A 27,979-nucleotide genomic window follows, 5' to 3' on the forward strand; every position below is an offset into this window, starting at 1 on the left:
CAGCTAGGAAGTGTCTGAGGCCAGACTTGAACTCAGGAAGAATCTTCCTGACTCTAGGCCTAACACTATCCAGTTTGGTGCCACCTAGCTACCTCATTTCTCTCTACCTTTACCTATCTCTATCCCTATCTCTATCTCTACCTTTACCTATATGTATCTCTATCTCTATCAATATCAATATATTGGGATTAGTGACATATACAAATGCATATATATGTGTATATGTATACATATATACAAAAATATGTATGTAATACATATATAGACACAGATATCAATGGATATTGATACAGATCTTCTACTCTCTATAGAGAAGGACAGGAAGGGCATCTCTAAATAATTAGAGCTGTCCAAACATGGCCTGGGAAGCCTTGAGGGGGGAGGGTGGGGGAGTGGTAGACATGAATTTCAGTACCAAGAGAAGTGAAGCTACCATGCCCTTAGAGGCAAAATGATTTAGTCAATAGGCAATACACATTTATTAATCATCTACTATATGCCAGACACTGGGTTAAATGCTGGGAATATAAAAATGAAAGAGAGAGACAGTCCCTACCCTTAAGGAGTTTACAATCTAAGTGGGGGAAAACAACACCCAAAGGGAAACTGAAAAGCTGGGCAGGGGGAGGGTGGGGGAGGGTATCCAAAATAGGAGCCATGGCTAAGTCAGAGAACTCCCAGCATAGCGTATCCAGGTGAGAAATGAAATAGAGGAGAGGGCACAAGGCTGACAGTTAGAAATCCTACCTCAGACACTTATCAGCTGTGTGACCCTGAACTAGTCAGTTGTCCTCTCTGTGCCTCAGTTACCTTATCTATTAAATGGTGGGATTATACCCAAATGGCCTCCAAGGTCTCTTCCAGATCTAAATTTGTTATTCTATAAGCCATAAGTCTGAGAGCTCAAAGATGAATGTGAAACTTGGGGGGAGGGGAGAGAAAGAGAAGAGAAGCAGAAGCTGCAGCAGTAGAAACAGCAGCAGCAGCAGTAGCAGCAGAAGAAGAAGAGGAGGAGGAGGAAAAGGAAGGGGGGAAGGAGGAGGAAGAAAGAAAAAGAGAGAGAAAAGAGAGAAGACAAAGAGACAGAGACAGAGAGAGACAGAGAAACAGACAGAAAATTGTGGAAGCTGAATAGGCTGCCCTGGGAGTTAGTTAATGGGTTCCCCCTCATTCAAAGTCTTCTGGCAAGTCAGCATGTTTTCAAAGGGGATCCTTATTCATATATGTATTGAACTAGTCAGCTTCTGATAGCCCCTCCAGGCTTGAGACGGTCTGGTTTCTGAAAAACTGCTCTTTTTAAATCTCAGACAATCCCCAGACCCTTCCTAATAACCAGGCTGTGCTTATGTTCAATTACTAGTTTAAGACAACCTACTGAGCTGTAAGAGAACGCTCTGCTGGAGGCTCAGCAGCCCTTTGCTCCTTGTGAGGTCTGATACTAGGAGGCCTGGAGTCTATGTGGAGGCCAGGGACAGGTCTAGGTCCAAGGGAAGAATTAAGGTCCTCAGTGGAAAGCTTTTCCAGGGATTGTAAATTCTAGAGAGAAAGAGCCTCTCCAAGTATCTCTCTCTTCCCGATTGGTAGGAGACACTGGATTCTCCTCTTACATGCTCCATTTTCCACTGAGTTTAGTCTTCATAGAGAATTCACTTCCATTCAATTCAACAGTGAAAAAAGGAAGTAGGATAAGAGAAAGGAAGAGGAAGGAAGGAAGGAATGGACGAAGGAGAAAGGAGAAAGGGAAGGAGGGAAAGAAGGAAGGAAAGAAGGGAGGGAGGGGGAAGGGAGGAAGGGAGGAATGGACGAAGGAGAAAGGAGAAAGGGAAGGAGGGAAAGAAGGAAGGAAAGAAGGGAGGGAGGGAGAAGGGAGGAAGGGAGGAATGGACGAAGGAGAAAGGAGAAAGGGAAGGAGGGAAAGAAGGAGGGAAAGAAGGGAGGAAGGGAGGAAAGAATAGTGGTTGTTAGTGGTTAAATGTAAAATGATGGGAGAGCTCCAATGGAGTAACCCCAGGATCTGTGCTTGGCCCTGTGCTGCTATTTAACGTTTGTATCAGTGACCAGGATGTGACTTATACTCATCCCTCATCCTTCTTGATCTCTGTAGCATTTGTCACTTTTGATCACCTTCTCCCCTTGGATATTCTCTCCTCTCCTTGTTTTCATGGCACTGTTGGCCCTTCATTCCCCTCCTTCTTGTCTGACTCCTCTTCAATGCCCTTTGCTGTATCTTCATCAATGGCATTCCCACTAAATCCACCCCCCACCCCCACCCCGACAAAGCTCTGACCAGGGTTTTACTCTTTTCTTTTTGTGCTACCTCACTTAACTAAATCCCACCTTCTACAGAAAGTCTTTCCCAATCCATCTTAACTCTAGTGCCTTCCCTGAGTTGTTTCCTATTCATTTAGTACTAGCACACTGTTTGCTTGTTGTCTCTCCCATTAGATTGTGTGCTCCTTAAGGGCAGGACTGTCTTTTGCCTTTCTTTGTATCCCTAGTACTTAGCATAGTCCCTGGCATATAGCAGGTGCCTAACAAATGCGTATTGACTGACTGAACTGGAGATTTCATTGGTTTCCATGGAGTAAACTATCATTTCTATGTAGCTCATTTCTAGATCTATATATCCAGCACTAGCCTGTCTATCTCCTGAGTAACAGTCACACATCACCAACTGCTTACTGTACATTTCAAATTAGGTGTCCTACAGGCATCTTCGACTCCGAATGTCCAAACCAGAAACCACCTTTCCCCAAAACCCTTCCCTCTTCTGACTTTCCCTAATAGTGTTAAAGTCAACATCACTATCCCAGTCATGCAGGTTCACAACTTCCATATAGTCCTTTACAACTCATCATTCATTTTTCACATACGATCTGTTCTCAAATCTTGTCATTTCTACCTTCAAACCATCTCTTATATGTGCATCCTTTTCTCCACTCTCACAGGCTGTTAAGTCTCATCTGGACTATTTCAATAGAGTTCTAACTGGTTTTCCTGACTCAGCTTTCTCTCCACTCCACTCCATCCTCCCCACAGTCACCCAAATGATTTTCCTTTTTTTGTTAAGCTCCACTGATCCTTTGGTATTTGAAGCTCTTCACAACCCCTTCCTGCCTTTCCAGGCTTTTCCCATGTCTCCTCCATGCACACTACAATCCAACTATACTGAATTATTTCTCGTTCTTCACACATGGCACTTAATCTCCCACCTCTCTGTCTTTGCATTGGGTGTCTCCTATGCTTGGAATTCTCTCCGTCTTCCCTTCTCCTTCTTAGCGTCCCTGGCTTCTTTCCAGATTCTCCTCAAGTAGTACTTTCTACATAGGCATTTACCAATGCCCTTCCCTGCCCCAAGCTGCTAATGCTTTCCTCTCTGAGACTGTCTTTCAACTACCATGAATATATGTTGAACACACCTGTTCATTTACATGTCTCTGACATTAGAATGTAAGCACCTTTAAGGCATAGATTGCTTTTGCCTTTCTTTGTATCCCCAGGACTTAGCATAGTGCTTCCCACATAGTAAAGGGTTAACAAATGCTTATTAACTAAGTGGATAAAGATGTAGAGGGCATACTCATCCAACTTGCAGATGACAGGAGGCTGAGAGACAGCTGACACACTGAATGATAATGAGAATCCAAAAGAATCTTGGCAGACTGAAGCACTGGGCTGAATCTAATAAGATGAAATTCTTTGGGATTGAATGTAAAGTAATACTCTTGGGTATAAAAAAATCAACTTTACAAGTACAAAATATGGTTAAGTGCAAAAAATATGGTTAGACAATATTTTGTCAAAAAAAACATATAGGAGTTTTAGTGGACTGATTTCTCTATTATGATGTGGCATCCCTCCCCAAATAAAAATAATGCAGTTTTGTGTTTCATTGAGAGGTATGGTTTCAAAGATTTAGGAGGTACTGGTTCCACTGTGCTCTGCCCTCATGAGAACTCTTCCGGAGTTAGTGTTCAGTTATGGGCACTATGGTTTAAGAAGGACATTGATAAGTAGAAAAGTGCCAGAGGAGGGCAGATAACCAGGATGGTGAAAGGCCTTAATTCCATGCCATGGGAGAAATAGCTGAAGGAAGTGGGGATGTTTTGTCTGGAGAAAAGAAGACTCCCAGAGGACATAGTAGCTAGCTTCAAGTGCTTAAAGCACTATCATATGGAAGTGAAATTTGACTTGTTCTGCTTGGCCTCAAAGGGCAGAACAAGGAGTGATAGATAGGTGGAAGTTGCAAAGACTCCAATTTAGGTTCGATTTTAGGAAAGCTTCCTAAAAATGGGAGCTACCCAAAAGTGGTATAGGTTGCCATAGGAAGGATCAGTTCTTCCTCATTGTGAGTCTTCAAACAGAAGGTGGATAGAAGCTTCTTGGTTATGTTACTTTAGGAATTCCTTTTGGGAATGGGTTGGACTAGTTGATCACTGAGATGCCTTCAAACTTTCCAATTCTCTAAGTCTCCCAGGGTCTGCAGTCTGGTCTCTGGAAGACCAGTATAAAAGGTGTTGGTCTGGTCTTCTCAGGTACACTCAGACCAGCAGCAGTGGCAGGTTTGATGGCATAGGAGATGGCCTATGCAAAGACAAGGAAGGAGGAAATGGAGTGCTGAATTCAAGAATAGTAAGCATTCCAGTCTGTCTGGGACAAAGAGGATACAATAAGCTTGAAAAGGCAGAACAGGCACAAGAGCAAATGACTTTCAACATTACGCTGAGGAATTCATACTGTGTTCTCAAATCAATTGGTATTTTGGAGATGGGGCAGTGGCATGGCCATATATGCATCAGGAAGCTTATTTTGGCAGATCTTTTAAGGAGAGATTAGCGGCTTGGGTCAGAGAGACCATTTAGGAGACCCTTGTAACAGCAAAAGTCAGAGGTGATGTGGCCCTGAGCTAGGTTGGTGACCATGTGAGTGGAGTGAAGCAGGTGATTCGAGAATGTTGTAGAGGTAGAATCAATCAGATTTAGAAAGTCATTGAGGATGATGGTGAAAATGAGAGAAGACTCAAGGATGACTTTGAGTTTTCCAAGTTGGGTGCCAACAGCAATGAGGAAATTTGGAGGAGAGGTGGATTTAGGATAGAATACAAAGCATTCTTGCTTCGGACACCTTGAGTTTGAGAAGTGTACAGGACCACCAGTTGGTGACATCTAACAGACAATTAGTGAGATGGGAAAGAGACCAAGTCAGATAAATAGATCTAGAGTCATCTGTACAATAAATCAGTTCTGTGAACACTGAATCCAAAGGATAACTTGGTAGTTCCAATACTTTCTCCTTGCCACTGGATTTCAATGACTCGGGAAGAGAGAGTGAGGCTAATGATTGCACAACTCTGGCTCGCTTAAATCCTATTCACACCTAAATCAAGACATCACCCTGTGATGTGATTGGTCCTCTTTGAAAATGAAGGACAAACAATAACAGCTTCAAAGGAGAACCTCTCTGTCCTACATCAATGAGCAGTCTAAAAGACAGCAACATGAATAATGTCCATACTAACCATTTCATCCATGTCTATACAATAAGCTTCTGTTACATGCCCTAAATGGTTGATTTCCCTCTTTTAATCTATATGCAAATCTATTTCCCCTTTCCAAAACAAATATTGTTGGTCAAAGCTGAGAAGTTTTGTTACACAAATAGGATATAGTGCTGTGGAAGAAGATTTTAGGATCGTAGAATGTGAGCTGGAAGAGTCCTTAGAGATCATCAAACAGAGCCCCTCATTTTACATAGGAAGAAACTGAGGCCCAGAGATTGTCCAAGGTCACATAGCTAATGAGACTCGGAGGTAGGAATAGAATCCAGTTCCTCTGACATAAAATCCAGGGCCCATTTCACTGTACTTGGCTCTCTCTCAGAAGATGGTTTCTCACAGCTTTCTGAGGATGTCATGTTAACACGTTCCCAATAAATGCACCCAAGCCAGACTGGTTCCTACTCTTTTACTATATTCATATAATTACTTGCTTATACCCCAAAGGTAAATCCCTTTGGCCAAAGGAATTACAGATCATATATTTAGAACTGTAAGAAATTTTAAAAATATTTTTCCTTAATAGTATTTTTTCTCCAATTACATGTAAAGATAGCTTTCTACATTCATTTTTGTAAAATTTTGGGTTCCAAATTTTTCTCCCTTCCTCTCTTCCCTCCCTCCTCCATAAGACAGCAAGCAATCTGATATAGGTTGTCCTTCATTCTCCAAGAGGATTAATGACATCGCTATGCTAAAGTCGAGTTTCAGTGTGCCCGATTGTGGCTGATCAGACCAATAGGAGCTCAGAATGCTGTACCACAGGTTGGTCACAAATAGTCCATGTGAACATTTGGGGCGAATATTCTAAATTTGCACATCCTGCATTTTCTTTGAGCTGTTCCAGTTCTGCTTTGCTCATAGAGCACAGCAGCACCTTCTCTGATGTGGGAACACCATGCTTAATGGTCGGTCCTGTGCCAGTGTCTCCCATGTCACACAATCAATTCCAAAATTCTTGAGAGAGACTTTGACAGTGGCCTTGTATCATTTCTTCTGACCACCATGTGAACACCTGGCCTTTGTGAGTTCTCCATAAAATAGTCTTTTTGGCAAGTGTACATTTTCCATTTGAACGATGTGGCTAGCCCATCAGAGTTGCACTCTCTGAAGCAGAGTTCAAATGCTTAGCAGTTTAGTTAGAGCAAGGACCTCAGTGTCTGGTACCTTATCCTGCTAGGTGATCTTCAGAATCTTCCTAAGACAATTCAAATGGAAGTGATTCAGTTTCCTGGCATGGCACTGGTAGACTGTCCAGGCTTCACAGGCATACGACAATGAGGTCAGCACAACAGCTCTGTAGACCTTCAGTTTGGTAATCAGTCTAATTCTTCTCTCCCAGAGGTTATACACATACAACATTTTAAACACATTTCCATATTAGTCATGTTGTGAAAGAAGAATCAGAACAAAAAAGGAAAACCATAAGAAAGAAAAAAGCAACCAAAAAAGTGAAAATAATATGCTTCGATCTGCATCAGACTCCAGTTCTTTCTCTGGATGTGGCTAACATTTTCCATCATGAATCTTTTGGAATTGTCCTAGATCATTGTGTTGCTGAGAAAAACTAAATCTATCAAAGTTAATCATCACACAATGTTGCTGTTGCTACGTACAATGTTCTCCTGGTTCTGCTCACTTCACTCAGCATCAGTTCATCTAAATCTTTCCAGGTTTTTCTGAAAAGCTGGAAGAAATTTTAGAGGCCATCCAGTTCAATCCCATCATTCTATATATGGGGAAACTAGGTCAAAGAGATGTTAACCAGAGTCTGAAATGGGATTTGAACCCATGTCTTCTTGGCTTTAAGGCCAGTGTCCTCTCCATTACAGAACACTACCTCTCATTCACTTTTGAGCTCATCTCATTGACCCTGAAAACACCTTTTTCACCAGGCAAAGCTTGTAAGAAAGTTCTGAGCCCCAAGAAAGAAAAATTGGAATTTCAGGCATAGACTGCCTCTGTGAGGGAGAAACATCCCCTCTCCATCTCCATCAGAAACCAACTCCTGACTTGGAAATAGCCTACCATTGAATGGGAAGACCTATGGGGTTTTCTCATGAGGTTCACTGATGTTGCCCAAGTTACTCTCTATTTCATAAGGTCCCTCAGAGGTTGGTTCTTTGTTTCTAACATGTCTGGCAGCTGCCCAAGATCAATAGTAAAGGAGGAAAGTGTACCCAATAAATGAGCTTCATAAACTCCCCATCGGCTAGATGGCACAGGGAAAGAATGCGGCACCTGGATTCAGGAAAACCTGAGTGCAAATGTGCAAATCCTGTCTCAGACCCTTATTTAGTCATATGACCTTAGGCAAACCATTTAGTCTCTACTAGCCAGTTTCCTCATCTGTAAAATGGGGATAACAATACCACCTAAATTCCAGGGTTGTAAGAATCAAATGAGCTAACACAAAGTACTTCATAAACCTTAAATCTTTCTACAAATGCTAGCTATCATTATTATTCTCCCACAATGGAAGTAGGTCATAGGATCATAGATTTTGAACTGGAAGGGTCCTTAGAGACCATCAAGTCCAGATCTCTTATTTTACACATGAGGAAACTGAGGCAGAGAGAAGTTAAGTAATTTACCAAGGGTCATACAGCTAATAACTGTTCGAGACTGGATTTGAACCCAACTCTTCTTGGCTCCAAGTCCAGCCATCTCTCCATTTTTCTCCAGTCGCTCTAAGTGAAAAGAATATTTCAACTTTGTCCATGCCCGTGTAAACCATATGGTAATTCTACAAAAGTCTAGTTTATTTTCAAGGCAGTTAACATGGGATCATAGATTTAGAGCTCAAAATGACCTCATAGTCATCCAGTTCATACGTTTCATTTTACAGATGAAGACTCAGGCCCAGAGAAGTTGTATCTTGCCCAAGGTCAACCAGTTAATTAAGTGGGAGATCTGGGATTTGAACCCAGGTCTTCTGATTCCAAGCCCAGTGTTCTTTTCAATGAAACAAACTATGAGCAGTCTAGAAAAGATCATGTATTAGCTTTTTTTCTTGTGGTACTTTGGGGTTTACAAAGTACTTCCCCCACACTCAACAGTCTTGTGGGGTCCAGAGTTTCAGTGTTGCTGTGGAAATTGAGATTCAGAGAATGGAATTTGAAGAAAGCTAGACTTGAGCTTGAAGCTGGAGGCAACGAAAAAAAAAGTCCTGACAATCAAAACTACTCCAAAGTTCCAAGCTTATTGAGGTGGCAGATTCCCAGTCAGTGGAAGCCATAAGATGAGAGAACCTGTCAATCAATCAGTCAACTGGCACTTATTTAGCTGCTATGTGCCAGGCACTGTGAAAGAAAGGTAAAAATATAGTATTTGTTCCCAAGGGGCTCACAGCTTAAAGAATTAGAGTGAGAAAGGACCTTAGAAGGGACTGAGTTCATTGGTTCTCAATATTTTTGTTCCAGAGACCCTTTTTAACATCATCATCACCAACAACAGGTGTTATGGACCCCAGGACAATTTAATATGCTATTTATAATATTCCTTTAGATTTATTCATTAAGTGATTGTAAGAGCTATGATCATAACTCTTACCCCCTCAAAGCTCTAAATTTACATTTATATTATATAGTTATAATTATAAAATAGAAAATGTTATTCTAGAATTAAAAACTATAAATATAGAATTAAAAACTATAAAATAATTATGAATATTTTATGTGGAATATTCTATAAGAATTTTTAAAAAGCAATTCAACAAGACCTCATATGCTTACTATTATCTGCAAGACTGGACATTAAATTTCTTTTATTTTAGAAAGTTTTGTTGAATATAAATAACAATTTTAATAACACAGATTATAATTTGGAAGATACTTACCATAATATAATAATTATATACAAGTTTAATTTTGTTTGATTTTTTTTAGTATTTATGTTTGATGTTTATATTTGAATATAGATTTGCAATATTTGACTCGATACATACCAGATGAACTCACTCCTAAATCTGGTTCCCCTTCAAGTTTCTTTCTGCATTTTGATTTAAAACAAGACTAAAATTAAAACACCAGTTCATACAAGTGTTTGGTGGAAAATTGAGGCAGAATTTTACAAGCTCTCTCTGATGAGAGATGAAAACTCATTTTTTATTCTCAACCACCTAACCAATCAACAAAAATGAATAGCTAGTTACTATAGAAAATATTTTTGTATTAGATGATGACAAGTGCTATATTAAATGGTAATATGCTTAAATTTCAATTGAATGTATTGTTTCATTTTAACTATATGTGTGTGCGTGCGCTCACACACACATGCATATATTAACTTTTGTGAGGAAAGAATCTTTTCAGACATGACTTTTTTCTCTGCTACCACTGACATTCCAGCAGCTATACTCTCACAGAAACTACTCAAGGACTAATCTCAGTGTTGCCAACCACTTCACTTGTAAATCTGCCAGATAGAAGAATAATAGCATAAGTTGAGGAAACGTTTAAATAGGAAACCAGTTTTTTCTTTTTTTTTTTTACAAATTTATTTATTTATTTTTACTTTTCAACATTCACTAGCATAAGTTTTAAATTTTCTCTGCCTCCCTCCTCTCCCTCTTCCCCAAGATGGCATGCAATCCAATATAGATGCTACATATACTTCATATTAAACCTATTTTCACATTAGTCATGTTGTACAGAAGAATTAGAACATATGGGAGGAACTGAAAACAGTTTTAATAATAGTATTTGTTTCTGCAGAACCTTTATGATGGTCTGTGTCATGGGTTCAAGATGGCAGGTGATACACATGCCTAGTGATGATGGTTTTCATACAACCTGACATTTGTGCTACAAGAAGGAGAACATTTTTTAAATCATGCATCATGTGATTGTGTAGATGATGGGGTATAGAGAGAGCTACTCTTGGGCAGCGTGCACAAAACAAATGAGTATATCCTCATATATCTGACCATCCCTTGGGAATAAGTTTATGCTTTAATGTCAAACCCCTGTGGTGGTTTGGAAATAATTTGGTGACAGGTTGAGAAACTGCAAGAATACATCATGCTGAGTTAGAATGGGTCAGAGTTTGATGCAATTGACTAACAAACACCAAAAATGCAATTGATTAACAGCAAAAATGATCATAGTGATTTTGGATCATCTCAGAAACAAACTTACAATGTTTCAAACATTCACATAGGTGTCACAGAGAAAAACATATTCATAAATTACTGATTAAGGTAAACCCCAAAGGGAGGAACCATCGATCTAACCTAATTCTCTTACTTCCTAGCTAAGGAAAAGGAAAGACTTTGCCCAGAATGACAAAGAGAGTAAATGACAGAACTTGGATTTGACTTCAGATATTCTAATTCCAACATCGGCATTATTTCCACTGCCTCACTCCATCTCCAGAGGCTGGATAACTATTCTGGTACAGTGTTGTGAAAGGGATTCCTTGTTAGTCGTGTTAGAGATTAAATGATCCCTAGGTACCTTTCCATTCTGTCATTGAGGGAGACCATAAGATACAGTGGAGAAAGGGTTGCCTTTGAAATTTGTGGACCTAGACTCAAGCCTGAGCTATGCTACTTATGTCTTTGGTCAAATTGCTAAAGCTCTCTGGGCCCTCAGGCTCCTCCTCTGGAAAAAGAACTGTTTGGATTAAAAGACTTGTAATATACCTTCCAATTCTAAATTTATGATTCTATTATTCCCACTCTGTGCAATTATTTTAATATCTTTCTGTAACTCCTTAAAGAAACCATTTACCACATCAGAACACCTTTCTTTTGCACTTACATTTAGTATCACAAAATAAGGCATAATTATAGGTATTAGTTATCTTGTATTGGAACACATAATGTCCTAGTGGGACCCCTAGCAAGTGGGGTGTGCATGGCTATCTTTCCTTATACCGCACTCCTTTTCAAATTTGCTGATTTAAAACTTGCTGAAGGTTTAGAAATTTGTTTTCAAAGATTCGTTAAGAGTACATGCAAAATAAGAATCAACAGGCTCTGAGTGATGAAACAAAGAGCTTTCCTATGAGTAAATATTTAATATAGAGACTTAATGGCTTTGGCTAGTCAAGGGCCTTTTTTCCATACTGCTTCTTAGCCAGGTCTGGATAAACGAGGTTTCCAAATATATGGCTTCTAGTTAAATGAATTACTAGTATGTTACTATCTCCAGTTCCCTAGTGCCCAAAGAGGGGAAGTTATGTGCTCAAGGTATTTGCTCAAATGAAAAGTAATAGAACTAGGATTTTAATTCAAGCTGTCAGGCTTTGTGGGCTATCTTTTCTAGGTTTTCCTGAGTAAGGAAGTATCCATTCTTCAGAAATAGACCTTTTCTTCACAGCCTACATTTAATTTTGCCTCCCCAGTGCTAAAGAGCCCGATATCTGCTACTCATTCTGGCACAGATGGGAAGGAAGGTAGGATTTTTCATTCTTCCTGTGGAGGCCAAAGAAGGCAGGAAGCTTGTTGCATCAGTCATTGTTCATTATCCTCCTTCTATTTGTGACCTGGGCAGACTTTTGGGAAATCAGGTATTAATCCCCCCCCAAATCCTGATAATTCCTGATTGTTTAGGGTTATCTGTTCTTTGTTTCCTTGAGTTATACCTGCAGAGAGGGGATCTGTCTCTGTGGGCCCTGATGAGCCTCTCTGGGGATGGAGCCAATCACATCTGTGCCCAAGCAAAGGCCTCGGGAATTGGGGAAACACAGCTGGATTCTCCTTCCCCTGCCATATCTCCAACACATACTCCATGAAGAGAGAGCTTCAAACCTCTCCTCCCCATTGGGTTGGCCAAGACAAGAGGGGTATGACTACAGGGATTCCATGGGCTCTAGATCTGACCTTCAAAGTTATTCCAGGGGGTGCTTTACATATAGGGAGTGACTTCTTCCCAGATTTTTTTCTGATAAAGCAGATGACCATTATCATTACTAGTATAATTGGAGTTTCTAGGTTCAAATACTGTCTCTGGTAGTTACTAGCTGTGAGATACTGATCAGTGTCCTTATCCTCCCTGGGCCTCAGTTCACTCATCTTTAAAACAAGGAGGGTTGGACTAGACAGACCATAAGATCCTTCCTACTTCTAAATCTACCATCCTATGACCCAAGCATAGCACGCTAATACCAGCAAAGCAAGAAGAGAAGGGTGCATGTACCTCATTTGTACAGATAAGGCAACTAAGACTCAGGGATGTATTATCTCCCAATCCATCTAGTCCAATCATTCTCGTTGTACAGATAAGCAAACTGAGTCTCTGAGTGGACAAGCAACTTGCCCAACAGACAGACTTGAGGTAGATTTGAGATCAGAGGACTTGAACCTAAAAACTCCAATTATACTAGGGCTTTTAAATTTAATTTTATTTATTCATTCATTCATTCATTTGTTTGTTTTTTCATTGCTACCACACCATGTTGATGATAGACACCTTTGTCAGAGATATTGATTTTGCAAAGGTAGCAAGTGGCAGAATCTAGATTTGAATCCAAATGCTATGACTCCAAACCTAGGTTTCTTTTTCTTACACCATGCTAATAGAGAATGTGGACACAAGCCCAGGAGCAAAGCTTATTCTCATCTCCAGAGAAATGTGGTTGGAGTGGAGACCCATATTTGAATTCTGGTTAAGATAGCTGTGTGACTATAGTTGACTTAATATCTTATAAAATTTAGATATGGATGAGACCTTAGCGATCATCTAGTCCAGGTAATCCATAGGACAGTTTGAAGAAATGATGTCAAGAAGGAAAGTGATTTGTCTAAGGTCACACCGGAAGTAAAGAGAACCCCCCCTTTTAAAAAATTTGCAATGCAGTCCTCTTTCCACTATATCTCATGGTCACTTAACCTCTGTCCAAGTTTCTTCATCTGTAAAGTAGAGATAATAATAATTATGTAGTCTGGGATAAATCAGAGAACTTCTGATTAATAAAGCCCATTTGGTGGACAATTGGCATCAAAGCTCTCAAACTTTGAAGTAATGGTGTCTGTACCTTTTAAAGGGTGAGCGCTTTTCAGATATGTACTGTCTATATGTCTGAGACCCTGAGTGGTTCATACGTTGAATGTTCTATTCACCGATTGCAAATGGGGCAAAACTCAGAGTAGTTCATTTCTTGCTTCTAAAGGAAGTATAAGGAAGAGCATGGACTTCATTTTTCCTTTAGGAAATACAGAGATGTTCTTATAACTGTTTGATAGCTTGAATGGTCAGCCATGTCTTTGGTGGCTCTTAACAACCAAGCTCTGCACGTTCACTTTAAGGAAGTTGTCTCTGGCAGTTCAGAAGAGAGTCAATAAAGGAAGAACTCAGCTCTTGAGAAAATCACCCTTTGCTTTTTACCTTATTCCTCTTCAATAATTTAAGGGTAAAGAGGATTTCTCCCCACTCCACATTGGCAATGGCATCTTGCAATAAAGTAGAAGGAGATTACACACCCTGAAGAGAACATGTTTTGAGAGTATGGCTGTGGAAGTGAGTGGAGAAATGGATGGGAATAGGACTTGAGTGACCTATTCAGCAGGGATGTGCTCAGGGGAGCAGCATGAACATACTATAAGAAGAGAAATCATTGGGGTCCTGCACTAATGGAGGTGTGGATCACCTTCACCATATGTGTTCCCTACATGTGCCCCTTAATACTATTATACATTATGTGTGTGCCTACTCTTCTGAGTGATACTGTATGTATCAGTGAGAGAATGTACCGATGGGTATGCTGGAGCCTCCTTAGACTGCTTTGCAAGAATTAATTGGAAAATTTTCAGTGTGAACATGTATACCTCAAAATCAGTAAACACCGCAAATGAGAGCTTGATTTATTACTTTGTCCTTAAGATAATGATAGGGGAAAATGTTAATAAAATGCAGATTATACTTAAAACTGTGTACATTTATTTTGAGAAATCTTGCTATTGAGTATATACCAGCACACCCCTGAGTGTACCCTAGATGTATGGGGAATATGTTTTGTAGCTATTTTTCAGAAACTACCATTTCATTTAGTGCTTTTGCTGTGAGTTAATTGTATCCTCTGGCTGAGTACTGAAGGTAAATACATTGGTGGGGGCTCATAAGCTATAGCTTTAGGAGTCCAGACTCACAAAATACCTTGAACTTAACATAGTCTTTCTGCAGGAGACCCAGCTCGTGAGGTTAAGTGGAGGACATGGGGAGAGTAACCAGGAGAAAATGCTTCACTTCCATGACCTAGTTCTTGGGATTGTCAGGAGAAAAACACTTTTTAAATCCTAAAAGGCTAATGTGATATAAACTGTCATTAGAAGTGCTATTATTCTACCACCAACAAAACTGGAAATTGATGAAATTCATCTATTTTGTCCCTAGCTTCTCCTCTTTCCATTTAGTGAGGTCGGGCTCTTCTACACACTCTCATGGACTTCCTTCTCTTTAGGAAATTTGTTTTCTGGAAAGGATGCTTTCAGACATTTAGTCCCAAGTATGATTTAGTAATGTCACCATATTCTCTCTCCTCCTAGAAGGTTTGGATTCTCATTCCAGTCTCTCACTGTGAATTGAAAGGCAATGGAAAGTACACTGAATTTGGAATAAGAAGACTTTGATTCACATCACAGTTCTGTTTATTTCTACCTCTACAATTTTGAGTAAGTCACTTCTCTCCAAGCATTAGTTTCTTCATCTATAAAAGTAGGGGGGCATATTAGGTGATATCATGGGACTTGTCTTTATACCTATGTTATAAGTTTCTTGAGAGCAGGTCCTATATTATCTCTGGTTTTGTATCCCTCACACATAGTGGGTGTTTAATCAAGTCAACAGGTGCTTACTATGTATCAGGCACTGTGCTAAGTTCTGGGGATACAAAGAAAGGTGAAAATAGCTCCTGCTTTCAAGGAGCTCACATCTAATGGGGGAGGCAACATGCAGACAACTACATGCAAACAAGATATTTTCTGGATAAATTAGAGATAATCTTCGAGGGAAGGCACTAGTATTAAGGAGGAGTGGGAAAGGCTTCTTGCATAATTTAGGATTTTAGCTGGGATTTGAAATAATAAATATAATTATAAATATCTGTTGTTTAATAGAGATGCATTAGGAATCCAGAGACCCAAGTTTTAATCCTGAATCTGTTACCTAACTCCTATGTCACCTTGAAAAAGTTACAACCTCTTTTTAAATATAGAAATTATTCTGGAGTGATAATCTGGCTAAATCTCCCCCTATCATTTCGATGGGATATCTCTGAGAGACTGAAATATCTTTCTCTAATGTTGTTGGCTCATGCTCCAATTCTGCTGTGCCCCTGCTCCAGTTACCAGTGACTAGCTCCCCAGTTCCAGTTAACCAATTAACAAAGGACAGCTACGTGGTGCAGTACATAGAGCACCAGCCCCAAAGTCAGGAGGATCTGAGTTCAAATCCAGCCTCACACACTTACTAGTTGTTTGACCCTGGGCAAGTAACTTAATGCTGATTGCCTGAAAAAAGAGAGAAGATATACAAAAACACAAACATTCTCTCCAATGCTTGGGGCATACTCTCCCCTATACCACCTCATTATCTGGGGAAAGTAGCCTCAAATTGAATGCACTTATTCCATAGCATTCACCCTACCGAGATTGCTTTCAAATGGGACGGTGCATCTGGATGAATCATTTCTCAGCTGCCACTGGACTGGGTCAAGAATCTGGCTGCTGGCAAGTCAAGGCATGGACTTTGCTCCAAGACTTCTGGTGGCTTGCCACTATGACCTTCTGAAGCTCTTCCCAACTCCAGTCTCCTTCACTTCAAGTCAGGAAGACCTAAGTTCAGACTCTAGTTAGCTAAGCAGAACTTGAAGTCATTTGGTCTCGTCTAGCCTTATTTTTCTCACCTGTGAAATGGAACTAGCAATGCACCTTACCTCAGGTGGGCTACTGTGAGTAGCAACTGAAATGATATATATTAAGTAGTTTGCCAACCCTGAGCGTTATAGAAATGCTCGCTATTATTATTTTTACGAAAAGCAGGAAGATTAGACAAAACAGAGACAAATAACAACACGGCCACGTACTCACAGATCGCATTGGGGCTGCCTGTGCTGGACAGCCCTTCAACAGTGCATCTCCCCATCACATAGGTAACAAACCAGAACCAACCGATGCATGTGCGTGCTCCAAATTGGGGAGCAGGGGCTTCCCCTTACATACCATTACATGTTTTATGTGTCAGATTCCCAGAACACTCCATGTTTCCTTCTCCCCTCCTTACATTGACACCAGCACTTGGGGGTATCTAAGTATTAACCTTTTTAGATGCTGCCAAACCCGGGAGGACCCCATTTACACAAATAGAGAAGCCAGCATTTGTCTCTCTTTCCCTTCCTTCTTTTCTCCTTCTCCCCCTTCTTTTACCCCTTCCTACTTGCCTGTCCCTGCTGTCATCTATTAAATAGCTAGAGAAGCTTCACATAACTCTAATTTGCCTTGCCAGGTAGGATATTTGCTCTTCTTGCCTGGCCTAACTAGATGTCAATGTGTTTATCTCACTTTGCCTCAGGAACCAGAGAACCAGGAATGTTTTTGTTTGTCAATTTAGAATGGATGTTGATTTTTAAAAAGTTCAGATTTCCCATGTACAATCAGTGTAGTAGATCTGCCTCCACAGACCACTGGACTGCAGAAGTAGGGCCAGAAGGGACCTTTAGAAAATAACCAAGTCCAATGCCCTTCTTTTCTTAGAGAAGTAAACTGAGTCTAGGACAGGTCTGCCCAGTTAGTAAGTGGCAGATTCTAACGTAAACCTGGGTCTCTTCACTCCAAAAGCACTGTTCTTTCAAGTTCCCCAGGGGTGCTTCACCGTTTTTTTTTTTGGTATCTTGGACCCCTCTGGCTTTCTAGTGAAACTTATTAACCCTTTCTTAGAATGTCTTTCTATCAAATAAAATACACAATATTACCAAGGAAACCAAAGGTTAAAAAAAGATGTCAGTTCTTTTTCTTATCCAGGGTCACAGACCCTTTTCCTATCCAAGGTCATAGACCCTTTGTAATCTGTCCATAGAAACACCCACATGCATGCACACACACACACACACACACACACACACACACACGCACATATGCATATGCACACACACACAGTGGTCTGTGGACCCCAGGGTAAGAACCCCTTTACCAAATCATGACGTTTCACAAGCTTCTTGCACAAGGGAGGAAGTCTCTGCAGCTGTGTTGTTCTGCTATTGCAAAGAAGAGCCAGATTGCAAAGAAAGAGAACAGGATGATGGGGAAAGAGCATTTACAATTAGAATATCAAGATTCAAAACCAAATTTTCCCACTTACCACCTGTGTGACCTTGGGCAAGTCATTTTCTTTGTCTATGTCCCAGTTTTCTCCTCTGTCAAATGAAGGGGTTGGACAAAATGGCCCCCAAAATGTGTTCCAACTTTAAACCTTATGATCCTTCTTCAAGGTTTGATATGGGGAAGAGTGTCACTAGACAAAAGCATCTCTTAGAATCCTATTCTTGGCTAGAATGGGTGATGAAAGGTCCTAGAATTGGGAGACTGAGGCTGAGAGGCTGGTTACAAACATTTGCCTAATGTGAGCTGATTTGTTAAAGGGACTGGGACAGTTATCGCTCAAATCATCTTCCTCCTCATCATTATCCTCACAAAAGTCCACACTTCTATAGCACTCTCACTCAAGGTCTACTTAGACCCCTTTGTTACTTACTCTACTGACACTTTAATGTCAGATAGATTCATAATCTCATTAGTACAGCTGCTCTTTTTAACAGAAGGAATCACGAACCTGAATGCCTCCACATCCTGAATGATTCTTTCCATAAGTCCTACATGCAAAGGCAAACACAGTCTCTGTGACCCTGGACAAATCACTTAAATATCTCAGAGTTCCAGACAGCTCTTTAAGACTCCTAAGTTGCAGAGAAGGTACCAACATGTATTGGTATGGGGAATTTTCTCATCCAGTTGTTCCCTATACCAAGGAAATCATGACTGATGTATTATTTTGGAAGAGAAGGAAGGCTCTGGGAAAGAGGCACCACTCCAAACAGACCCTAGGAGGAAGGACTGGCCTGAGAACCATTGTACCATGGGCAGCATGGGCTGGAAACAACCTTGTGAGGTCAGAGGGGAACCCTGGTCAATGTTGAAAAGAAGCATGGGCCTCCCCACCAAAGTGTGGGCACCCTGGGGCAACCCCCATACTAGTTTCAGCTATGTGTATAGGCCCCAATTATAGGATAGCTGTGAGCTCCAAATGAGGCAATTGATAAAAAATTCAAACTTTAAAAGGCTATTCAAATATAAGCTAATACATATTTCCCTTGGGTCCTCTCTTCTCCATGTGAAACAGCTTCACTTCAACTGCTTTTCATAAGGCATGATCTTAAGATTTTTACCTGATTATCCTTTTCTGGATATGCTTTGACATATGAATAGTGCAAAAGAGGGGTTCAAAAAGGAATGAGACATTACCATGGAGAAAGAAGCTAATATCATAGAAATGACAGAGATTTTCAACCAGTCCAGATTTCCTGCTGTTAAAGCAGGAGGATGAATGAGATGGCCTCCAGGCAAGAGGTCTTCGGAGGTTTGTGGGGTTCTACTGGAGAGTGTTTCACAATTTCCTGAAGTATCTGCACCAACCAGCAGCCTCTCCCGCAGTCTTCAGGAATCCCCACATGTCCAGTTAGGCACAAGGCCAGCTGCTCCCTCTCTCCTTCCAGCCTCGTCAATTAAGTGCCTTAAGGGACAAGTCTCTAGGTAATGGAACTGGGCCTGAAGGGAAGACAGCAGATAAAGGACCCACATCTCTGGCCTGGCAGAAAGATGCAAGGGCCAGCAGCTAGGAATCCATTAAGATAACACTCCTCAACAGCTGAAGAAAATTCCTACTGATAACTTTAAATTTCCCAAATATTAGGAACACACACACACACACACACACTCATTTGCCCATCCTTCAAGATGCTGCCCTGCTCCCAAACAGTTCACACTCATTTAAATAAAAAGAAAAGGGTGGGGGAAGGAGGGAATGAGGAAGAATTGTTGGTGTAATCTGGTCCACTTTCAGTCATCTCCATTTGTGTGTGTGTGTGTGTGTGTGTGTGTGCGCGCGCTAAATAGCAATAGCTGACTTTTACCCAGCGCTTTTGAGTTTGCACACCATTTTACACTTGCTGTCTCATTTGAGTCTTTGGAGAAATAATGAATTTAATCATGTGATCCTGCACATGAGGGAACTGGAGCTGAGACAGGGTAAGACTTCCCCATGGTGACAAAGCTAGTAAAGGTCAGAGGAAGGGTTGGAAGCCAAGACTTCCTAATGTCAGTGCCAGAATTCCTTTTAACGTTTGCCCTCCAGTTCCCTCCAGAGTCACAATTTACCATCCTATGGCTCTATTCTCTTCCCCCCCAAAAAACACCTTTTCCTGACCAGCACTCCCTATTATGTATTGTCTTTGTTAGAACATAAGCTTCTTGAAGGCTAGGACGGTCCGACTTCTGTATTCGTATACTCATCACCAAGCATAATGCCTGGCACATAGGAAGGACTCGATCAATAAATTCTTTTTCATTCATTCATTCTCTCCACTACACCATATTGCCTTCTTATTATAGCACTCTGAAAGTTCTGTAACAATGCCATTTGTATACTTTACTGAAATCCTCTTCTGAGCAGAGCTGTCAGTTGGTTTGTAATACATAAAAATTTAATGGTAATAAACAAAATTCTTATAACTGTGCTCACTTGCTGAATTTCTTAATAAAGGAACAGAGTCCACTTAAATAATGAAGCCAAATAGCATGGGAGGGGGTGGGGAAAGAAGTTGAAATGTCTTCACTTAAGGATGGCACTAATTTACCAAGTTATGGATTATTTATTGTCTTAATTTCCTCTGAAATGCAGTCATGCATTTTTTATGAAGCTATTTTTGTGGATATTAATTTATAAAATAAAGCCTGTACCTTCAATTTCCTCACTGTAAAGCAGGGGGTTGGGAATGCTGATGGGGCATTCTAAAGGTTGTCAAACACCGATCAAAACACACAAAACCAGATCCTTAGATATTGATGGGGTCCCTTCTGCAAACATCAAAGGAGATTACCTACAGACTCTGCATGGAGGCTTTGGTACAACGGTAAACAGATACCGTGTGCACGGGAAAAACAGTGCAAGAGGGGAAAAGGGGGGTGTTTGAATCTGTATTAGCAGGAACTTGTTTTCTGTGCTAGGAAGGATCTGTCCATGGTGGCCAGTTATGAATGGGGTATAACTGTATAGGATATCAGTAACCAGGACCCTAGAGTCTCTGCACTCTTCTGCAAAGGGTGGAGATAGAGAATAGACCAATGATTTCCTTGGTTTAGGGAACAACTGGATGAGAAAATTCCCTATGCTAATACATGTTGGTACCTTCTCTGCAACTTAGGAGTCTTAAAGAGCTGTCAGGAACTCTGAGATATTTAAGTGATTTGTCCAGGGTCACAGAGACTGTGTTTGCCTTTGCATCCCTAGCTAATAATAAAATTAATAATAATAATAATATCTATCATTTATATAGTGCTTCAAGATTTGCAGAGAACTTTACAAATACGATCTTATACAACCTTATACAACCTACCGAATGAGGTAGGTGCTATCATTAACCTCACTTTACAGATGAGGAAGCTGAGGCACAATAAGGTTAAGTGACTTATCCAGGATCACACAGCTAGTAGTGTCTGAAGCAGGATTTGTTCTCAGGTCTTCTTGACTCCAAGTCTAGCATGACATTTGCTGGACCACCAGGCTGCTTCAGTTCATCCATATAGTTGCTTGGCACATAGTAGCACTCGACAAATGCTCAAGGCAGTTATGTGGCACAGTAGTTAGAGTGCTGGGCTGGGAGTCAGGAAGACCTGCGCAATGCCTGGCACATAGGAGGGACTCAATTGAGAAATTCTTTTTCATTCATTCATACATACATACATTCATTCATTCATTCATACATACATTCATTCATTCATTCATACATTCATTCATTCCTCCATTCATTCATTCATTCATACATTCATTCATTCACTCATTCATACATTCATTCATTCATTCATTCATTCATTCTCTCCACTATACTATATTGCCTCCTTATTGGTTTATTTCTGCCCATGTTATCATAGTTACGTTATATCACTTCTTTCAGCCTCAGTTTCCTCATTTGTAAAATGAGAATCATAATATCACCCACCTCCCAGGGTTGTTGTGAGGACCAAATGAGATAATATTTGTAAAGCACTTTGTAAACTCTATTGTGCTACATAAATGCAAGCTTTCATTGATACAGTGTCTTAGGGATTCCCAAGTTCTTCATGTATGATATTTAATTTGATCCTCACAACCAATCTGTGAGATAGACTCTATTATTATTCCCATTTTATATATGAGGAAATTAAGGCTGATAGATGTTGCATGACATCCTCTGGCTCACTCAGCTAACCCAGGATTCGAACTCAAGTCTTCAAGATTCCAAATCTTGCACTCAAACAACATCACCACCATTAGAATGAAGAGGGAGCCTAGAGTTGAAAAAGGCAATGGAAACATGGAAAGGGAAGTCGATGAAAATATATCTTTTTTTTAAAAAAAATAATTCTCATTATAAAACTCCTGGGCTGCCAGGGCACCTTGAGAGGCAGCATGGCATAACAGATCATGTCTTAAACTTGAATTTAGGAGACCTGAGCTCAAATCCCAGTTCAGGTACTCACTGGCATGTGATCATGGAGAAGTCACTGACTGTCCCATAGCTTCAGTCTTTATCCAGAAAATGAAGATGATAACAATTGTACTAAGTCCATTACAGAGTTGTAAGGAAAGGGCTTTATAAACTTCCAAGTACTAGATAAATGAGCTATTGTAAGAAGGAAGTGAAGGAGGGAAGGAAGAATCCCCCAAACGTTTTTCAGACAACTAATTCTCATCTTATACTTATAAATTGATTTCCTTGGACCCAAGTTAAATTTATCCCTTTTCGTTTTTGTCTTATTACATTCAGCCTACTTTTCTTAGCCTATCAAGGGATCCTTACCCTTGTCATCATACAGCCTAGATCTCTACCTCTTTTAGCTTCAAGTCATCTGCAAATTTGATGAGTATTCCCTCTATGATTTTATTCAAGTCATTACTAACATCATAAAGAAGATTTTTAAAGACATGCTTTGACTGCATTTTGACCTTGATCACTGTTGGTTTAATGGATAGAAAGCTGAGCCTGAAGGAGATATCTTGGTTCAACTGGTCTCTAACACCCTGGGCACATAGCTGTTTCCTCTTGGAAAAGACAATTTAATTGTGAGCCACACGATTAAGGATGCAATGGGGAGAATGAACCTACTTAAGTTGCTCAGTGTATGTCCCATCTCCAATATGGACAAGTCTCTTTACTTTGCCAAGCCTCAGTTTCTTTATCTGTAACTGGAGATAATAATACCACTCATTTCACAGAGTAGTCGTATATTTTTAATGAGATAACATATGTAATGTTCTTTAAAAAAACTGAACATGACATATAAATGTGGACTATTACTATGGTGGCTGTGATTGTGCTTATTGTTAAAAGTCCATAGAGTATAATGGAGATAGAGTGGGTCTTGGAGCCTGGGTTCAGGTCCTACCTTTGGCTTATACAGGCTGTATGATCCTGGGCAGTGCTGGAAGAAAACTTGGAGAGAAGGTACATAGCATGAAGGAGTTTCTTCACCCTGAAATTCCCTAGACTGATGAAATCATGGGTCCAGTCCATCTCCCATGAGGTAGATGGCCCAGTGAATAGGGTGCTGGCCTTAGAGTTAGGAGTGAGTTCAAATCCTGCCTTAGCCACTTAATAGCCAAGTAACTGGGCAAGTCAGTTAACCCCTCTAGGCCTCTGCCTCCTTATCTGTAAAATGGGAATAATAAAAGCACCTACAAAGTTGTTGTGAGGATCAACTTAGAAAATACATGTAATATATTTCACAAACACTCAAGTGCTATGTAAATATTAGCTATTACTATTATCATTTCTTGAGCTATTTTCTAGTTTTCATGTACATATGTTTGTGTATCTGTGTCTGAGTGTGTGTGCTTTCTCTTTCTAAGTGGGTTATGAGCAGGAGCTCATAGAAGGGCATGGACCCCCTAATTCTGGCAACTTCTCATTCTATTAGAAGCTCCTTGAGGGCAGATTGTCTTTTGCCTTTTTTTGAATTCCCAGCTTAGGATAGTGCCTGGCACATAGTAGGTACTCAATAAATGTTGATTTTTTTTGGAGGGGGGGAGGCAGGACAATTGCAGTTAAGTGACTTGCCCAAGGTCACACAGCTAGTAAGTGTGTCAAGTGTCCGATGGTCTAGATTTGAACTCAGGTCCTCCTGACTCCAGAGCTGGTGCTCTACTCAGTGCACCACGTAGCTACCCCAAATAAATGTCAATTGATGGATTTTTCTCTCCCAAAGCACAGAAAAGAGAATGCTGTCCATCCTCATTTTCAACCTAAGTTCCCTTCAAGGCTTGCCATGTATTAGTGATCTCATGCCATCCTTGAAATTACTTTGTATTTAATCTCATGCATGCATCTTATTTCACACTAGACTATATGATACATGAGGGCAAAGACTTCCATTTTGGTTTTCCTATCTCCAATGTCTGTTGAATAGTAAGTTGGTCGACAAGCATTTATTGAGCTTCTAATGTGAGCCAGGTACTGCTCTAAGCCTTGGGGATTTAAGAAAAGCCAAAAATATTTCCTACCCTCAAGAAGCTTACATTCTAATGGCGGAGATGACATGAAAACTACGATGTATATAAAAGATATATACAAGGTAGAAGAAGTCACTAGCAGTGGAAGGAGAGAGGTGAAGAGGACTTGGAAAGGCTTCCTGCAGAAGGTGAGACTTGAACTGTTTCTAAAAGGAATCCAGGAAGTAAAGATAAAGAGGGCACAACGTTCCAGGCATGGGAGATAGCCAGTGAAAAAGCACGGAGTCAGGATATGGAGTGCCGTGTGTAAGGGAAAGAAAGTCCAGGTTCATGGGAACACAGAGTACATCAAGGGGTAAAGTATAAAAAAAAGACCAGAAAGGTAAGAAGAGGTCAGGTTGTGAAGGACTCTCAATGCCCATCAAAGGACTTTGTATTTCATCCTAGAAGTAATATAGATCCACTGGGAAGGGGTGTGATGTTGTCAGAACTGCAATTTAGGAAAACCAGTTTGGTTAAGTGGAGGATGGATTGGAGTGGGGGAAATTTAAGACAGAGAAACCAACCAGAAGGTTATTGCAAAAGTCTGGACTGATGCAATGACAGTCTGCACCAGTATGGTAGTTATATGAGTGGAGAGAAGGGGACGTAAGAAATAGATGTTGTGGAGGTAGAAAAGATAAGACTTGGCAACAGACTGAATATGTATAATGAGCATGAGAGAAATAGAGGCTGACACCGAGGCTGTGATTCTAGATGACTGGGAAGGTGGTGCCCTTGACAGGAAAATGAAAGGTTCGAAGAGGAGAGGGTTTAGGGGAGAAATAATGAGTTCTACTTTGGACGTGTTGAGTTTGAGATGCCTACAGGATATCCAAAATTTAAGAAATCCAAAAGGCATCTCATACTGTGGGACTAGATCTCGGAAGAGAGGTTGGGGCCTGTTATAGAGATCTAGGAATCATGCGCATAAAGATGATATTTAAATTCCAAGAGGACAAATGAGATTGCCAAGCAAGATCATGTGGAAGGAAAAGAGAATATGTTCACTGAGTATAATTTTATGGAATCACACCAAGCTAGGAAAAGGGTAGGGAGGGACAGTCAAATACTCAGTGAGTTGAATAGCACTGAAGTAGAGGCTCCTCCCCTTCACTTTTCTCCACTCTACTCAAATTCCTGGAGGCTTCTGGGATCTTTACAGAACCAAAGTCTGCTGTTGGCCCTTATCCCCTATCCCAATACTTTTAAATCATCACGGGCTATAGTCATGTCCCATCTGTGCTCTAGACTATGATGCCCACCTGTTCTCCAGCACATACAGGACAAGCCACCTGTCTCCCAGGGCATCCGCACTGGAGATGGGCTATGTGCAGAGCAACAGAAGTAAGTTCATCCTCCCTGTTGCATCCTTAATCACGGGGTTCACAATTAAATTGTCTTTTCCAAGAGGACCATAGCAAAGGAGCAGCAGATGGTGTTGGTATTTCTAGCAAGCTAACAGCTGCTTGTGTCTATCTGGGAGCACTCATCCTGATGGCCAAATCTCAGTATAACATTGTACATACCTCAACTGCTGGCACCACATTTTATTTCAGGCTATAGAAAAAGATCTTTTTTTTACTAGTTAGGGTCATTTTTACACAAAAGTGCTGGAGTCCTTCAAAGTTTTATGCACAGATTACAGGGCATTTGGGTTTTCAGTAGCATTCACAGAAGAGGTTTTTCAAGGGAGAGAAAAAAGTGATTGAGAGAAGGCAAAGTGACAGAGATTGTGTAGACTTTGTTGCAGGAGCTTTGTGCCAAGATGGGCCATACTCCAAAAACAAGGGAAGAAGATTGGGATTGTGAGTAAACTAGTGACCCAAATCTTTCTATGATTGAAAGCTAGAGAGCATTGTGGGGAGGGCAACCAGATGAAAAGTCTCATTCATGTCATGCAGATTGATTGAAGGAATGGGAGATCTTTAGCTCAAAGATGAGAAGGCTCAAGGGTGCCATGATAGGAGAATTCAAGCATTCGCTTCCTTCTCCTCACACACTCCATTGCCCACTGGAAAACCTCCAACCTGGGGCTCTTTTCTCCTCATTAGTGAAGCCTGCCTCATAGTTGTGGTCTTTCCCAAATGGTATTTCAGGAAGGAATTCAGCTACGTTTGGCGTCAGTCTATCATCTGTCTCTGGACTCCACCTCCTTCCTCTGGACTACCACATTTTATCGGTGTGGACATTCATATTTCTCCACCATCACTTTGCAGTTTCATTTTATGTACTGTCTGCCCCCATTAGAATTTATGTTCCTCGAAGACAGGGAATATTTTTTCCCCTCGTGTTTGTATTCCTAGTGCTTAACACAGCGACTAGAACATGGTAATTGTTTAATAAATATTTTATCCAACTGTCTCCCCACAACCCAACTTTCCTTGTTGTGTAGTGTTCTCCCATTTGAGTATAAGTTGCTTGAAGGTAGGGACTAACGTTCTTGCTTATATTTATAACCCTGGTGATCATTGCATGGTAAGCTCTTAATAAATGTTTTATTGATCTGAAGAGAGCTCCAAAGAAGATTTAGGTTTGTTCTAATCTTGCCTAGAGGTCAGAAGCTGGAATGTTGGTGGTGGCTACAGAGAGGCAGATTTAGGCTGGAAGTTAAGGACAAATCCTTAACAATTAAAGGCACATAAGTGAAATCGACTGCCTTCAGAGGAATTGAGTTCCCACCTCTCATTCAAGTAGCAATTGAAACCTGATTGTCAGGGACTTTGTAGAGAGCATCTTGACCTTGGACTAGATGTCCCCTGAGGTCCCTTCTGGCTTGGAGATGCTATGATCCTGGAAGCTGTCTCCTTGCCAGAATCAGTATGTGCTTCCTCCTTATTGCTCTCCTCAGGAAATCCATCAACCAAGACTGACCAAGATGGATGGGCAGCCAGAACCCATTTTCAGAGTTTACTGTGGTCCAGGGCATTTGTGTTGATTACCATTTTACTATTCACCAAGGTGACACATGTTACCTCTCCTTCTGAAGCTCTGCCTCTCCATCTCTCTCAACCCAGGATCAGTACTGATAGGGGCAGCTGTTACCAGGGCTACCTGCCAATTCTGTCTAGGCTAGGACCCAACAGTGATTTGGGCTCATATCAGGGGTTCCTAACCTTGTTGTCTGTCCTGGACCCCTTGGGAAGTCTAGAGAAGCCTTTAGACCCCTTGTCAGAATCATTTTAATGCATAACTTAAAATTCATAGGATTACAAAGGAAACCAATTCTATTGAAATAGTTATTTCAATAAAACACATACCACAGACTCCATTTTTAGAACCCCTGGCTTATATAGTTTTCATTTGTTTCCTTGCCAGAATCAGAATGTGCTTCCTCATTTGTCAAGGAGGTGGAAAAAGGAGAACTTATATGCCTGGCTTTGTGTTGTTTTTACACTATTAAGACATTTTCTTAATTTCCCGGCTCTACGCCTTCGCAGAGGTGGAAGATTCACAAATGGACATTGCACATATTTTCAATATAGCAATCAATTAAACTGTTATTTTCTCCTTTTTCTTTCTTTTTGTTTTGTCTTTTAAAATATTATTTGTTATATGGGATCTCTCTGTGGAATGGGGAGGGGAAGGAATACTGGGAAGAGACTATGGTAATGTGAAAAAATCAATAAAAACCTATTTTAAAAAGAAATAAAAGGAAGATTGGCTCATATCCTCAATCAGAGGATTT

Source organism: Trichosurus vulpecula, chromosome 1 (genome assembly GCF_011100635.1).
Source record: "Trichosurus vulpecula isolate mTriVul1 chromosome 1, mTriVul1.pri, whole genome shotgun sequence".
In the NCBI taxonomy this organism is placed as follows: domain Eukaryota; kingdom Metazoa; phylum Chordata; class Mammalia; order Diprotodontia; family Phalangeridae; genus Trichosurus; species Trichosurus vulpecula.